Source organism: Bicyclus anynana, chromosome 7 (genome assembly GCF_947172395.1).
Source record: "Bicyclus anynana chromosome 7, ilBicAnyn1.1, whole genome shotgun sequence".
NCBI lineage: Eukaryota > Metazoa > Arthropoda > Insecta > Lepidoptera > Nymphalidae > Bicyclus > Bicyclus anynana.
Window position 1 is genome coordinate 37,064 of NC_069089.1, and position 16,221 is coordinate 53,284.

The following is a 16,221-nucleotide window of genomic DNA, read 5'->3' on the forward strand; positions in this document are numbered from 1 at the left end:
GTGAATTTTAATGATAGAATTTTTAATCTTAGTTAATAATAATTGTAATCGTTAACTTGTTAATGTGACACAAACAATGTTACTTCATTATTCAGTGCCGTGATGCCGTGATGCCGTGATCAATTAGAATCAACCGTTTTATAATTGTCAATTCATATGACATTGCGTGAATTAATCCGCAGCCATTACAGTCGCCCAAATCGACATCCATTTATAGATATAACGACGGAGATGTCACCTCTACTCAGTTAACAATACGGACTATAATCGTTCATGATAATAATGTGATCAGATAGGCGTCCCTCGATACAGTAGATTTCTGTGTCGGTCTCAGGGTGCATTGGACCTTGGTCGTCAATACGCAAGAGTATTTAGGACAAACGCTTAATATGTTAGCAAAGATCGTACAGATAATCGAGAATCAATCATGAAAGTACTCGTAACTCATATAAGTAAACTAGCGGACGCCCGCGACTTCGTCCGACCATAGACCTCCTTAATCCGGCCCTATCCCAAAATCCTGACGATTCAAGAGGAATGAACTTTCGTGATGAATTTATATATTGGGATTCACGTGTCATAGGTACAATAACAGTTAATATGTAAATACTAAAACTACCTTATTTTTATCCTTTCTTTTCGATAAATATAAAAAAAAACATTTAATGCATCTAATTTGCCAATTTTAACTTTTAGTTTTATTTACACAAAAACGATTAGACGCGACTTACAGTATTTTCTTTAATTTTCTACCACAATACAATGTCAATGCATAGTATCGTAAATCTTTACACGAGTAATTAATCAATGATACACAATTATATCTAGGACGGCTTAAGCGGCTTATCTCAACACGCAGACCTGAATCACATCACAGCTGATAGCTGTAAGTATATAAGTATAGCGCATGTAAATAACGACTACACTTTATTTTTCGTTTTTTTCCGCAGAAATAATTCAACATCTGAAGTAAAGGTACTGTCCGTAAACGTACTGTCAGCTCAATGTAAAACCTAATATATAAAATATGTTTACAGCTTCAAATTCAAAACTCTACCAACGGTGTGCAATCAGAACATTTCAGCGGAGTTTCATTTTTCTTTAAAAAAAAATTATAGACACGTCACTGATGCTAATGTCATTTCCATAGTAAAAATAGCAAAATAAAAGTATATACCTTACCTACTAACCCTGCGACCACGTCCGCGTGACTTCAAGTACAAGAACATTATAGTATTTCGGTATAAAAAGTAGCTTATCTTATTCCAGATTGGAATCTACCTCTGTGCTAAATTTCATCAAAACCGTTGCGCAGTTTTATGCATGTTTCCATTAAGATCCAGTAAATAACTATTATATGAACCTTCTTTCACTTTTTGTAACAGAACTGTATAAGGAGCGAGCTAATCATGTAGAAACTCGCCGCGACGGGCGCGTGAAGCAGCGAGGCAGCGAGGCAGGCAGCGAGGCAGGATGGGTGCGCCGGCGCACAACACACGAAACGAGTAAATGCACATTCTGAATGAATGAAGTGAGCCCGTCGCCAACTGCCTGACCCGGTCACGGAGGAAAGCGCGGGCTTTCGCGACTTGAGCCCGCTCGGACTGTTGCTACTTACGGTAGCGTTCCTACTGACCACTTTGTTTTTATCGTATCATGAGTTAGGCCATTTTATATCGGCCAGGCGATACAATCGATCACAAACAAGGCGCTGTATTTTACTGTATTTTATTTTACCCGACACCAAAAGTAACCTGCTTTTATTTTTTTTTAATTGGTTGTTAATAAATTGGAACAGCAACATAATAGACAGTAATTGAATGTTGTTAACAAGTTACACAATGATGAACACTGCAACGTACTGAGTCGTTAGAGATTACTTTGAATACAATATCATCGTCATCATCGAAAACGTCGCGTCGCCTTTATTTTGAAAAAATATGAAAAATGATCAAGAAAATATTTGATATCCGGTACCAGAACAAAAAAACGACATTCTCCATAAAAGCAAAATATTGTGATGTCAAGTGCTACAGTTATTATGTCGGAAAACACATTTTGAGTAGTTTTTACAAGATGGCGGAAAATGCACATGGAAAATCTTGATCCAGAATTTGAAGTTGAGCTTTTGTACCGTCCATGTTTCATACAGTAAAAGTATAAGACAAACAAATACGAAGTAAAATTATCAAAACCATTTCAGATACTTTAAATTTAGTTGCTAATTATGCAATCCGCCTTGTCATTAAAGCGAAAGTGCTTTAGATAGTTATTAAGCGCCTTAATTATAGCCTAAAAGACAACGAAACCCAAACACACGCGACATTGCACTGAGCAATGACCATGAAGAAAAAGCAAAACGTCTCGGTTCGTCGAACTCGAGTGCGAGATTCGCTAACGGGGACGTGATTATTGAATTTCGAGTTGAACAGCCGCCTCGCATTGTGCACAACTTGAATAGTCCAATCAGTCGGGGCCTGCGAGCTAACGAGGAATAAGCTGACCCACTTGTCATTTAGGAATAGTTGCGGGGATATCGGACCTCCCACAAAAATTGTGGCACGATTTTCGGAAACATTGTCATCTCATTTAGATTTTAAGAGCAGTGTGTGGTGGCCCAAAATTTCAATAGTAAATAATAGTAAATAATAGTAGGTATAATCAATTAGATCTTACGACTAAATTTATCCTGGTAATTTGTATAATTATACACTAAACCAAATTACTAAAACTAATTCTTATAAAGAATACTAATTGATGGGTTCAATGTCTGCAAGATAAACATCACCTTACGTTTACCTGTCCCATACGAGTACGTGGTCGTTGTCGTCGCAATGCATTGCGATTACACTACTACTTATAGAGTGAACAGACAGGATACTCACTGTTATACACAAACTATGATAATTTTATGCAACTACTATTTTTTACATTTCTAATTAAAAGGTCAATGAGTACAATTTATTACTTATATGATTGATTATTACATTATTAGTCAATTTCACGCCAAAATTTTCAAAAACTTCCTCTTTCTCTAATCACGTTTTTTACTTTTGTTCCTAGATATAGCCTACAGTAGGTGTACAAAATTCATCACACATCAAAAAAAAGACAGACAGACAATTGATAAATTAAAAATATACATTTTTGGCTTCAGTATCGATTATACTCGTGTAATAGCCCAAACAAAATATTCAAAATATCTCCAATGTACAGATGTCTTCAGTGTGCGAGCCAACGTAGCGATGTTCTGTGAACATTACAGTGACAATTCGCATTCGCAGTTTTAGGTGTGTACCCATACTCGCCGGCTGTACCGAACTACCGAGTGTGGACGTCTCTCCGCGATGCTCACGTTTTGCGTAAAGACTAGTAGGGTTCTCTACTCAGCCTTCTATAAACCTATAACAATTTACTAAACTTAAGACTGAGATTTTTGTTGGAAATAGTCTTTTCCACAATATTTCATACATTACTGAATTTTGCAGTCTGTTTCTCGGTGCAGTCGATATAGTATAAATTGCGACAAAACATTCTGCATACAACAACGTCATTTACATTTGATTGACACTCGCCCACACGTGGCGATCACGTAATAATAATAACTAATACGCTATTGTGCAAAAGTACTTAACGGGACGCTCACGAAGATCGAATCATTCAATTCGATTTTTGTTGGACTGAAAATGATGCTAATGTTCGAAGGAATTCTCTACTCAACTGATAGTTCTCAGATTTTGTCAGGTATACAGAAAAAGACATGGGGAATTTTCCAAATAGAAAAAACCGTTTCCAACGTACAATAGTATAGTCTAAGACGGACGCGAGCCTTGAGGACATGCCAGTGGCTTCATGTGACAGTTTATTATAAAACCGTATATTTATCCTTAAAAGAACTACTATTTTTTTGTAACTTAGTGTGAACATTTGTGTTATGAACATACAGGAAATAAACGGTTTATGAATTACGTCTTTGTGTACATATACATCGTACAAGTTAACCTAGTCACCGAGCCCGTCGCGTCCCCGTTATTCCCGCGGCTACAGTTTCTCACATCATCAACATGACAGCAGCGCGCACATCCTGCGCCGACATCATTGCAGCTTTAAGGTCCGTTTATATCTACCGACACAGTGCGTCACAGACAAGTAGCGTGGCAGACACCGACTATTCACACTGCCCAGCAGGTAGCTAGAGACACTTAAAGGTCCTTTTCATGAAAGAAGTCCCCCAGACGCGGCGCTAATGACTTAATGGCGCGCATTGACATTTGGTAATGGCGGTCTTATTGTCATTTGTATAAGGCGCTGTCAATTTTAGAACCGCACAGACGAAATATTCTTTTCATTTCTCATACTCGGAAAGTAGTGTTGTTTTGATCTGAGTATTGGGTGGAAAATGCTGCTTCCCCACACAGGGAGGGAATAATTCATACAAATTACTTCCCACCTAAGGGCCGGAATGAACTTTAAATATAGAACTGCTGTCATTAGCTGTGAAGAGTTTTATGTTTTTTTTTTTAATTTGTCTCTAACTAAATTCGGGGACAGACAAAGATCGTTGACCATACCGTCTGTTCAGACGTCAATGAAGTTCTAGAGGAAAAGTTTTATGTAAAAAGTAAAGTAATTATAAAAAAAATGCTACGGCCATGTGAGTTTCAAAACAGCCAGTGTAAATTTAGCGCAAACTTCTTAATCGGAATAAGCCGCAACAATAATGTGTTGAGTTCCCTAAATAAAATTTGAAAAGTCGACATAAATTGGCGGGATACTAATTTGTTACATAACAGTGACGGAGTCTAAAATAAATAGATAATGATTAAAAAATATAACGACAATTAATTTTAAATATTATATATTTAGTATTTAATATTAAAAAAAATCTAAACTGAATTTTGTCTAAAGTTATTTCCGAACGACTATTTGCCGTCTCACTTCTTCTCGCGCTTTCTCTCTTTCTCTCTCCCTAAGATGGTGGATTAAACAAGACGTTTTTAAGGTGCATAGTGCTATCTAAAGGTTTATTTTAAAAACCATACAAATGTGAACCAGTAATTTTATATTGCAATAAGCAATATAGGTATTCCACCAAAGGAAAAGGTTTACGTAAGTCATTCTCCTTAGAGAGAGCCACCTAGCGGGGGTAGTCACATCGTCGGTAAAGCAGTCGTCAAATTGGACGACTGCTTTACCGACGTTCCAAGAGCGGGCCAAATAAATAGACAATAATTATAATTTGCTCATCGAAATGAAAATTCCTCATATTCGAAATGAAAAGTAGAGTGCTTAACACGGGTAAAAGAATCAATTCCTACTCGGACTATAGCCGCACTCGCTACGCTCGCGCGTCTAAATACCTCGGGAATTGATTCTTTCCACCCTCGGTTAACAATCTACTATTCCGCGAATACTGGCCAGACGCAGTCCGTGTCTGTCAACGTCTGCGTGGTCGCGTTACGAGAGATAGAAATATATTAATAAACACTGTATAGAAGAATATTATTTTGTCTGCCACGGCACGTGTCTGGCACGCTAAATGTCTGTAGATATAAAAGTACCTTTACACGGGGCAGCGCGGGCCGCTCCGACGGGACGACTTTCCAACAGATTCCGATTTTCTGACTAATCGAATATCAAGTACGCATTGTCATTAGGGCTGACAGTCGTTCATACATGACTGACATAACGTTTAAGCTGCTACACCTCCACGGTCGATGTGACAGTCAGTACTTACGCTGAATGCTCGCGTTGAAAGTAAAAAAATAAAATTGTTCTGCTCAATAGTTTTAGGCACCAAAAAACTAATAATCAATTTAAGGTCATACGTTTCTGTAACAAATGTAGTGTATATACTTTTATGTAGGTATATTAGATAACTATACATATGTAGAAGTCAGTCAGTCCATCACACTTTGACGGTCTGATTGACATACTACAGCACCTTCGCATAATAAAATTTACACAGTAAAATAAGACAGTAAGGTTAGAAGGGTAAGAATATTAAAAAATAATAAAAAGGTAGAAACTTGAACATTACCGGAAAATCGACGCAATAAATACTAAGTGTAAAATAGTGTTTTTTTTTAAATACTAGAATAAGAAAATAATGTCATGAAGAAGTTGGCAGCCCTAATGATTAGCACCGAGGCAGGTGAGTTTTGTTGAAAAACTGCGCAAACGTCAACAAGTTTTTCTTTCATTACATAACTCATAATTGCACAGAACATCAACAACAACTCTTTCCGTAGCTGGCGACCTTTACGCTTCAACAGTTTAATTGCTATAGAAGTTGATCAACGATACTCATATATAGTTATCGTGATGGCACGTCGTTGCTGTGGTGCGAAGCGCACTCAACTTTACTACTTTGTTTGTCTCTTACTCGTAGGCAACTTGTTGCAAATCATAGTGATTGATAGATTTCATTTATCTAAAAGTACCAGATTCATAAACTCGTATTATGATGTTACAAATCCATAAACAAGGCGTCTATTGCAACAATGTTGACGCAACGAACGCATAACATCGTCGAAATGGTGCAATTATGTCAATATTTTGAAAAGCCGATAAACCGTGGATTTTGTCAACACAAGTTTGTAACTGTACGAGTGTTCACGCTATACATACAATGCTTAATGATGTTGCGTAATGCCTAAACGTCACAGATGTCATTATAAGCATTTTATATTCGATAGTTTTAGCTTCTATACATGTAAGACAACACGTCTGAAGCCGTCTAAACGCAGCGGCTCGATTGATGTCGTCGGTCCACTCAGGGGAAAGTCGACCTATTATTTCCGATGCAGGGACACTATTCCGATTCTACGTACCCACGTACCGTACCCTCTACCTTGATTACACAGCAGTCGTGTGAGTGGTAACAAAAGCTGAACCTTTGACTCTTCTGTGGATCTCCTCATGTCTATCAAACATGTTGAGATACCAATGAGCTGACCCCTCACCCTAAGCATTGTTATGTAGCCTAAATGTTAGATTATTTAGCTATGAATCCATGTGTGTACAATATATCACTGAAGGTAGTTTTACCTTGAAAGTATTATACGAATAGCAATCATAATGATTACAATGTAAAGCGCTATAAGCCGGAAAACTAAATATTATTGTATCACAAACGACAGTGTTTATGTCAATTACAGGCTAGTGAGGTGACGTCACAACGAGAAGGCTAAATTGCCGCAAAATCGTGGACAATTTAGTTTAGGACCGACGACAATCAATATACCTACTCCTTTGATTATATATAATCCAAGATCGTATTTTAAACGTGAGGCTTAACATTTTGTCAAACAAATTGTGTTTATTAACTTTACTATGAATTAAGTATTATCATCATCACTGCAGGGCCCGGCCTCTCTGCGTGGGAAAGTATATAAAAGAACCTTAGGCTTATGTAGCGAGCCAGCAGTGCTTCCATGCTGGTGCGAGAGAGGGTTTTAGGAGAAATAAGTGAGAAGACATACTCATAAACAAAAATTTCACAACAAACCACATTAAACTCTACCATATTATCTACTGTTTATATGAATTATGAATCGCGCGTTCGTCTATCAGTTACGACACGTCTAAATAATAGCAAATGCAAACAGGCGATACGTTCAAAACTGTTTTCTCTTTGAAAGCAACAAACATTTGACGTACGTTTGTATGTGAAACTAAAGTACCGTCAGCAAATCAAAAACATGAATTTTTGGTAAATTGTATCAAACGTCACGCAATTCCCCTTGCAGTCTGCGCACAGCACACGGCACACGAAAGCATTTATGCTATCACCTTCCGAAAATAGAATATCTACGTAATTTTTATTTAAATACAGTATATAGAAGTTGGAGCATATAACTGCAGTTAATGAAGCAAGACTAAAGCTGAGTAATACAAAAACATAAAAAATAAGAAAGTTAATGTAGCGCGCTGGCCTCCACACTTCAGCATTTCTTTTTTTAATCAGACTATTTTGAAAGGTTCGACGGACGTGTCATTGTAACAACATGTATAGCTTGGTAACTTTATTCGTAACTCTCCCGATGTTCCGCGCGGGCCGGGGGGCATGTATGAAAAACCCACGCCTGATGCACGCACGATTTTACACCTGCGCAGTCTTCCCCCTGTCGCCCGCATATCATGAGAGTGTTATCAACGAATTTGCCAGACTTATATCAACAATGATGGATGACTTTTTCTGGTAATTTTCAATTTTGCTATTTGTATCGTTTGAAAAAGTAATAATAAAATGAAATTTTGAAAACAACATTTTATATAAATATTCTAAAATGTAACAACAGAGTCCAAACCCGACGGTTTATCTTCTGTAGTTTACAACTTCCCATTTATTTATATTGACTTGCGAGTGTGCCATCAGAGCAGCTCCAAGGTACAAGAAATGGCGCCGCCATCGAACCGAACGTATCAACTACGAGTATAGCAATACAATGTGGAAACTGCTACTAGCATACTCCTCAGCAGCTGAAAGGGCTCGCACTCTGCACCGAGAGCTGTTGGGTTCGATCCCGTCCGCTGGACTATCGTCGAACCCATTTGGGAATTATGTGTCTTATTAGAAGGCTCCAAGTCACTCAGCGGGCGACGGAGCGAGCTATGCTTGGAGTTTCTATGCGTGATCGAATCATAAATAAGGAGATCCGCAGACGAACCAAAGTCACTGACATAGCTCAGCGAGTCGCAAAGCATAAGTGGCAGGCCACGTAGTTCGAAGAGCCGAAGGCGTTGGGGTCCCAAGGTGCTCGAATGGCGACCCCGCACCGGAAAGCGCAGTGTTGGTCGACCCCAACTAGGTGGACCGAGCTGATGATGATGATAAATGATGACTCGGGAATATAGTCCTATTTAATAGACATGGCAAAACTTCAAAAAATCCACCCGTACTGGAGCCAACAGGGCAAGTTACACGACAGCTTGTGACATGATTCAGCCTTTACTGTATATGTTACGAATTAGATATTATGATATATTATTGTTCTATGAATGTTTCCAGTACTTGTCTGCGAAAGCGAGCACTATTTGTTAAACACTTGTTAATGTCGGCGTGTTAATATTGAGTCAACTGAATTACTTTATTTATTGTTCTTACTGTAGGCTACCACTACCACTACAGATCCATCGACTATGCAAATAAAAGTGCCAACGTATTTCAAAATAATTTCCATTGATATTTTGGTTTTAATATTTAACATTAAAAAAACTGACATTTATTATTTATTAATTCAATTACTGATTATTATACGAGATGGTGTTAAAAAAGATGCGATTATTATTCATTAATTATTATTATTAAATTCATTTATTCAGCCTTGCTATAAAATAAAATAAATCAACTTTGACAGCAAAAAAAATAATTACTTACAATACGTCATAGGATTTTTCATAAAAGTCGCACAAATACCCAAATACACGACTCCTGAGCCGCGAGCACTCGCAGGCACAACGCACCAAGTCTGCAGTGGGCGCCAGTCGCCGCACGCGCACGAGCACTCTCTGATGGTGCGGAATGCACTAAACCTTGAGCGTTTGCGTCCTGGCAGGTCCACTGGCAGTTACTGCACTATTCATTACCCAAATACTAAAACTGAACACCCTATTTCATGAAGATATTCCAAAGGTGCTTACCCATATGCGTGGTGTTTGTAAAGATTTGTTACCAAAACTTAAAAATGATTTTTACAACGTTTTCGTTCGTATTCGTTTTAGAATTAATTTCATCTGAACTTTTAAGAAAATACTGTTCTTTGATTTTGTACCATTTAAACTTTTAGAGAGATTGTCACCAAATACGGCAGTGCCGTTCGTTTCATTACTCAAAGTTGTGACAACAAAGTCGCTCTTCTTAAGTACTCGTATCATAAACTGTCTATTCGAATTTTAGCCTCCATCGAACCACACCGACGACTGATTTATTGTCTCTGCCACCTCGACCCGACAGCGCGACATTGTGCGCTGGGGTACTATATTGATTGTTTTGGGAGTTCCGGTTCTAGGGGTGGTTTTTGTCAGCGACAATAGCCTTTTAGTTTAGACTGGAACACACCTTTTCTGTTGCCTTGTTATTGAATTGTCAAGTGTAACCCACTGTGGCACATCATAGCCTCGTTACATTACGTGACGTTACACGTAAGCAACGCATGTGGACGACCACCTCTACACGTAAACACATGACTCATTCGTACAATGTTTAGGATGCATTTGTGGGACGCATTAACATTGCAGTAAATTCGGTGCATTATGATTATATTATGATAGCAATATAAATACGACATTTATTCCCGTGTCTATACTAAATGTATAGACACGGGAATAAATGTTGCAAGTAGTTTCGACTAAATATGCTTTTTATGGTTTTAAAAATCAATGTGCAATATACATTTTATTTTTAATTTATTTATTTTTATATAATAAATATAGAACGAGTGCAATTCCTTCATTAATCCGTTTGTCCAAATCCTATCCGTACAAAAGAGCTTTCCACTTGACTGTACGAATGGCTTTGGTACTTTTGCTGCTTACGGTGATTTCATTAATTTTTATTACAATTAAAGTTCATCGTCGACAAACGGTATTTTTATATGTATGTACGGATAGTGATTAATTTGTGGTCTTGTTCGATATTACTCATTGAAAAGAGCGGATTGTATTTCTTAACAAAATATTAAAACAAATACTAGAAATTATTTACACTGTCGGCCCTAAAAAGTGCACAATTATTTAGTGTAAGTGGCCCAAATTATTTTGGCTGCCTGCCTGAGGCAGCGCAGGAATAAACCGCAGAGTTACATTGTGTTTGTTTTGGCGGTTAAATGCTAACTGCCACTACTATGTTTACTCACCAGGTCGCGCATGAAAAGCAATGTTTACCCGTGAAATGTGAACTGTCATCCAATCCTCATGTTTGACTGAAAAACATTCTATTTTCTTAACAAACCACTAAATATTTTACAAAAACAAAGTTCCTAAACACTAACTCTGGGTAGAAGCCTTCCTGCCTTCCTTTCGAACCGGTGGTAGAGTCACTGCAAACTGACGTTTTAAAGTGCTCGTAAACTAAGCCTATTTATAAAAAATGAATTTTGAATTTGAAATAAGAGGCTCCAATGTCGCTACCTACTAAGTTTCTTGATAAATTTAATTCTAGGGTGAGTCTCCGCCCTACTTCTAGCAGACTACGCTTACTTTAAAAACATTGCTTTTATATTTACATAATTATTTCTTTATTCATTAAAAAGACTGCATCTACATAATTGAGTACATCTACTGAAATATAAAAACAAGAATTATGAGCCATTATTGTTCCGTTGTTAAACGCTATTGTTGTAACATCAAGTAGGTACTAAATAAATAAACAATAATAAAGACTCGTACACACCACGTCGACAAGTCCACAGTACTGTATGGTGCTTCAACGCCGAATGTAAGAAGGGATTAGCCTTAATGCAACCGTAAGGGCGTAAAAATCCGTTCTACGCGAAACCTTGGCATTACATTACACTAGGTATGTGATAAATTATTTATTTTAAATGCACAACATTTCCGTTGGTATTTTTGGGACGCTTAAATGTGCACCAAATTTTATGTACTTCAGTGTAATCGGTTTTTAATTATCGCAGAGTATAGGGTTGGCAAAGTGTTTGCTGTGTTCCGTGGTGTAAAGTGCCGCATTGGTCCAGTGGTCAGCCTGAGGTTGTGGATCATCAGGTCTGTGTCGGGCTCTGTTGTACTTGTACATAGTATATATATGTAATCTGTGGTGGTGGTAATACATTGTTTTTATTTCTTCTATTAAAGAAGTAAAATTAGTTAACCCGGAGTAGGAAAGTTGTTGGTGTCATACCTCTTTGACTCGGTCCCGGCCATCATCATTAGCATTTGAAGGTAATTAAAAAATTTAACATCATCACCCTCAGCCCGCCAATCCGTATTGGAGCAGCATGATGGGTCTAAGCTTCATATTCTCTCATATGTTACTCTCATACAAAAAAGTTTAATAACGATGAAACTTAATTAATAATCCGACTTCCAAAAAGGAGTAGGTTATGTCGGCTGTATGTAAGTTTTTGTTGGACTAGTAAGGAAACAATCGCATTGCACGCACCTGACAAACAGTTATTTGTCTACATCGACGGGGTTACGGCAGGAACCGCTGACGTAGTGTTTAATTTCACGTACAAAGAAAACTACTCATAAACAGAAACCACGCTGCAATTGTTCTCTCTACTTTCCGTGTAGGTGTACACTGCAAACTGCACAGTGCACACTGCACAGACAGCGACTGCTACCACGTGCTATGCTATGTATTACACCGAGAGCCTGCGATATATTGAAGCGTATATTTTTAAAATTATATTCATCGGCACAATATGAGAAACCATGTCCCGAGTCGCCCGTCACATAGTTTAGCGGCAACCCATTCGAAAATCACCATTAAAGATTTTTGAAAAGATCTGACAACTGTAATGGTTGCCACCAAGCTAATGGTTTAGCGCCGCGACATGACTCCAGGTAGGTACAGGAAAAAATAATAATAGAAAATATCAAAAAATTACGTTACCACACCACAGTTGTAACTCAATAATTGTCTATCTTATATTTACCTGTGGGAGGCACATACGCTTCGTTCCGAAAACAAAATGAGTTAGGTGTGGCAGCCGCAGGCGCTCGGTGCACATTCATCAGTGCGTTATTTCCAAGCGCAGCAGGTTTTACTCATCACACGTCATCAATGAATGCACTGCACATTTTCCCTAACAGGTAGTATTAGGAGGAAATTAAATATTGAATGAACTTTGAAAAGCCAACGTACTGTTACATCCCTAAATTCTATATTCATAGTGCAGAGCTGTGACACAGATATAAATGTTCTGTCAGCAATATATATGCTTTATAAACCGTAGCTCTGCCTCTAAACATTCAGTCGTTCTGGTGATTAGCCGAATTGCTGTCCAGCTACGGACCTGGTTTATGCCCGCCGGTCTGGACTAAGTAACAAGGCTAAGCCCCTGGTAATACTAGCCGCCTATAGACCCTTTGCAGGTCCTCGCGAGTCGCGAAACATAGTGATCCACAGTAAAAGAGTTTGTTGTCGAACTATAGTTAAATTATAAATAATAAAGTTCAGTTTTAGTTAATAAAGTGTTTTTTTTTATAAACACCGATAAGCCGAAACTAACAGTACCTATACACAACTCATGTACGGATAATCCGCAGATGATAATATTATCAACAATGATAATATTGATTTACTTATACAGTTAGATCGAATTTAATGGAAAAGCATTTGTGAGCACACATTTTTAAAAATTAAAAAAAATTAATACAGTAATGAGGGCATAATAATAACCTTTATAACGAAAAGTTACAAGTGGCCAAATAGGAGTGTCGTGTCGTAGAGTGTGTAAAATCTTCATTTTCAATATGTTTGACTTGTTCTTTCCCGCCCACATACATACAGCCGAACGTAGAACCTCCTCCTTTTTGGAAGTCGGTTAAAAATAAAACATATTTTTATATGATTTTTTGTAAGTAAGTACATCTGTTTTTTATTAAATCGGTATAACATTATACAATTAAGATATCGCAGCCTTCGAGTCACGAACGCTTCTTTGCTGTCAGAACTACTTTATTTTCCAAGTAATGGTTTCCACTCGGACTTATTAATGAGCGGCATTGCGGATAGATTTTCTTTTTGCCTCAGTTGAATGCACACAGACTAACATACGAGGTGTACGCTCAGATCAATCTGGTCAAGTGGCCCGTTCAGTCACACCGTGACGTGTGTGGCCTTCATTGCTTTGATCTGTTCACTCGTAGAACATAGACTACATAAAAGTTTAGAAAGTTCAGACGACACTCGCTAACTGGAATCGACACTAAACGAGGAATATCATTTACACACTTTAGTTAGGTCTTTTTATTTGTAACGCGACAACTGTTGGATGCGATAAGTATCGATGTCGGTGAAATTTTTTATTAAGGTTAAATTACAACTGCACACATATCAGGTAAAAAGGTGACATCCATTTCGAAATAAAGATAAGAGTGACACGATTTTAAGTTGACACGAGATAAATTAAATGAGTTTTCTGTACAATGGACAAGGTCATAGATTTAATCGATGTTACATACATACATACGAGTAAACTATGAATAACAATAATCTCTTTTTAGGGTTCCGTAGTAATTTTATTTTCAGTTTACGAAACAAGCAGCTGATGGTAGTGTACACGTACAGTCGTACAACCTCAGTACAGTGACCGGGTGAACAGAGCGCTAGAGCCAATCGCTCAACCGTGCGGCGGTCGGACTCATCACCGAGGGGCGGTGATTCGATCCCCGCCTCGTTGGACTATATTCGTACCCATTCCTGATACAGTCTTTCCCGACTAGTTGGAGGGGAATGGAAATATCGGTCATATTTAAAATATATGGCAAGTATTTGAAAAATAAAAACAGAGAATGTTTGGTGACAGTAAGCCATACAAGTATGGACAGACAGATTGCTTACGTATTTATTATGAAAGTATGTATTTGTGTATTTGTTAGTAAATAAACACCATTTTCAATACATCAATCGAACGAGTTGTGTTGTTCTACTGCTGCAGCGGAGCAGGAGCAGGAGCCTGCAGGAGCCGCGGCCGGTAGCCGCAGTGGCAGTAATCGGGCGCGGCTAAACAACAATGGCGTGAAGTCATTAGTCAAGGCGACGGCGTGAGGCGAATTCAATTACTCCCTCCGTAGAAAATACTTCTTCGAACTATTTCCAAAGTAGAAATTAAAAACTTTTAAACGTGATTTTATAAACGTACAACTTATTGGTTCGCTTAAGTTCCTTTATCCTATGAGATATTTGTAAAACTAGCTATTGCCTATTGCATCACACGCGACGACCAGTTCTCCTGTCACAACACAATTATAAAACGCTATTTACGAATAAAAATACGAGCATGTAATTATTTATCTATGCTAATTAGATGTAGCTGTTTATAAATAACTAATATCTATGCAAATTTCAATTATTTTGGTAAACTGCTTGAGACGATAGCATTTAAAGTGGAAACTTAAAATCGTATGAAAATTCCTCATTAACAATCCATAATTATTCGGCTCACTGTTGAGCACGAGTCTTCTCTCAGAATGAGAGGGGTTAGGCTAATAGTCCACCACGTTGGCTCCTAGGTTGGCAGACTTCACATGCAAATTACCTCACGATGTTTTTCCTTCAGGAGGTTAGTGATATTTAATTTCTTAAAAAGCACGGAACTGAAAAGTTGGGAGGAGCACGCTTCGAACAGGATTCGAACCTACGCCTTCCGAATCGAAGGCTGAGGTGGCAGAAGTAATATCCACTGGGCTAACAAGGCAACATAATGCGTACGAAAATACGGCGGACAAATCGGAAAAAAAATGTCATCGATTTCGTCTTACTATCGCTATCAAATGACGTGATGATTAATCCAATATGGCAATTTATACGTCAAACAAAAATAAATATACATTCAAAATAAAAACCCATTGAGTAATAAAAAAAATCTTTACTAATATTTCAAATATGTATAATTTTACACATGTAGTTATTACACTAAAAATTGTTTAAAAAAATTTATCATTTATTTATTTAGGACAAGTTCAAAAGAACTTTTTTTAATACTGTAGTAGGGTAAATAACTTCGAAATAAAGAAACCATCATTCGGCATTCAAATTCGGAATGTATATTTTTAAAAATTTCACATTCTTAATTTTCAATGCCGAATAAGTGTCCTCGTAATAAAAATATATGTATTTAAAAAAGTTTTAACTCACATTTTTCCAATCAAAAAAAAGGAAAGTACAACTGTCAACAGAAACTGCAATGCGGGAATACTGTCCACAGTAACACTTCACAACGAGCAAACAACTATAAAATATTGAATTTAAGAAAAAGATATCTATTATAAATAATTTTTTTTATTTAATTTATAATTTAAGGGATTCAATGTGAAAGAGACGAGAATCCCGCGCGACGGCGTAACAGCGAGTGATAACAGCGCATCCAGTCGGCTTCAGTTATACCGGCCGTGGCGCCGAGCGCTGCCTGCTGGCCGGTCAGGTGTACAGCAGAGCCCGCGCGCGCGCCGCACCGGCCCGCCCGCGTTAGACAGAGACGGAAGTCACACATGCAGCATGACGTGCAAAACTCAACACTTCTATAGGAACCC

At 37.8% G+C, this 16,221-nt stretch overlaps 1 protein-coding gene across 2 annotated transcripts in view; it reads right to left on the bottom strand.

The window, feature by feature from the left end:
- Nucleotides 1-16,221, bottom strand: part of LOC112045098 (cystinosin homolog) — a 57,399-nt gene that overhangs the window by 27,638 nt on the left and 13,540 nt on the right. Inside the window, exon 1 of one of the 2 annotated variants that reach the window (XM_024081171.2) lies at nt 15,827-16,052. The exons of the other annotated variant lie outside the window; for it this stretch is intronic. The gene's annotated coding sequence lies outside the window, so the exon portion shown is untranslated. Of the gene's footprint in view, nt 1-15,826; nt 16,053-16,221 lie in introns of those variants that run through there. 2 annotated transcript variants of the gene reach the window in all.